The sequence below is a fragment of the Gracilinanus agilis genome, chromosome 1 (assembly GCF_016433145.1).
Source record: "Gracilinanus agilis isolate LMUSP501 chromosome 1, AgileGrace, whole genome shotgun sequence".
NCBI classification, from domain to species: Eukaryota; Metazoa; Chordata; class Mammalia; order Didelphimorphia; family Didelphidae; genus Gracilinanus; species Gracilinanus agilis.
Genome location: NC_058130.1, coordinates 410,006,896 through 410,008,081, shown reverse-complemented (window position 1 = coordinate 410,008,081; position 1,186 = coordinate 410,006,896). Strand labels below are relative to the sequence as shown.

Sequence of the window (1,186 nt, the reverse complement as noted above, 5' to 3'; positions counted from 1 at the left end):
GAGACATTGGCAAATGAATACATGTATAGAGATGAACAAGATGAAGATGGTAGAAATGTCATATAGATAAGTCTAATGGAATGGCCAACTGAGGGATCTGGAAAGAAGAAGAGAAGACAGTGGAAATCTCATGGTTATTTCTAAATATAGGAAGACTTTTCTTTTTTGTGAGAGGGAGTGGAATGAATCTGTGAAATTAGTAGCATCAATGGGTTTAAGTGATGTAGAATCAGATTTTAGATCACAAGCAAGTAATTTCATAACTATGCAAAGTATTTCCTCAACAGAATTAATTTCCTGGTCACCAAAATGTTTGATCAGAGAGAGGCTCCAAAACCTGTCAGGAATACTGTAAGGGATTTCATGCTTTAGATAGAGTTAATAACTTTCAGTTCTGTTTTGCCCTTGACATCTCCCTTTAGTCCCTAACATCTATTTGAAGTATTATAACATCCAAATAGCTATTTATGTACAATTTATAATGATATCTGTCTCTTTCCTTCTTCCTTCCTATTCTCACCATCCCTTAACCCAAGTGGAAATGGAATTTAGAGTTATGAATTCCAAACCAAGATTAACTCATATGTACAATAACTAATGGTAGCACTGTGTCTCAAAGTACTGACAAAATGATGTATTGCCATATGGTATGTGTACTGTGAGACTAAATGTAAAGTAACAATCATCTCCATTCAGAGTTTGGATGACCTTTCATGAGAAAGATTTGGTTGGCAAATAAAAATAAAAACAGGAAATGTTCTTTTGAAATGCTATAGATTTCAAATGAAGAAGGAAAGTTGTCTATGGACTCAAGGAATCTAAAATATTTGGATACTGAAATAAAGTCATTGAGGAATGTGGCAAGAGGGTGATTTTTTTTAAAATATGGAACACTTCACGAATTTGCGTGTCATCCTTGTGTAGGGGCCATGCTAATCTTCTCTGTATCATTCCAATTTTAGTATATGTGCTGCCGAAGCAAGCACAAGAGGGTGATTTTTAAGATATGCTTTTAACAATATAAGGAATAACTTTCTAGAATTCAGATTTTCCATAATGGTTCTGGTCCCATTATTTGGTATGTTAGAAGAGCCATCAACAGGAGTGGTAGAGCTCCATTTTTTAGCTGTTTTAAAAGGGATTCTTGAATGGTTGAGAAGTTGAACTGGTTGACTCTTTAGATAGC

The 1,186-nt window shown here is 34.6% G+C and overlaps 1 non-coding gene across 1 annotated transcript; it reads right to left on the bottom strand.

The window, feature by feature from the left end:
* Positions 1-879: 879 nt before the first annotated feature.
* On the bottom strand, positions 880-986 carry LOC123232643. The gene has a single exon (XR_006505171.1). It is a non-coding gene; the product is annotated as a U6 spliceosomal RNA (small nuclear RNA).
* Positions 987-1,186: the final 200 nt, after the last annotated feature.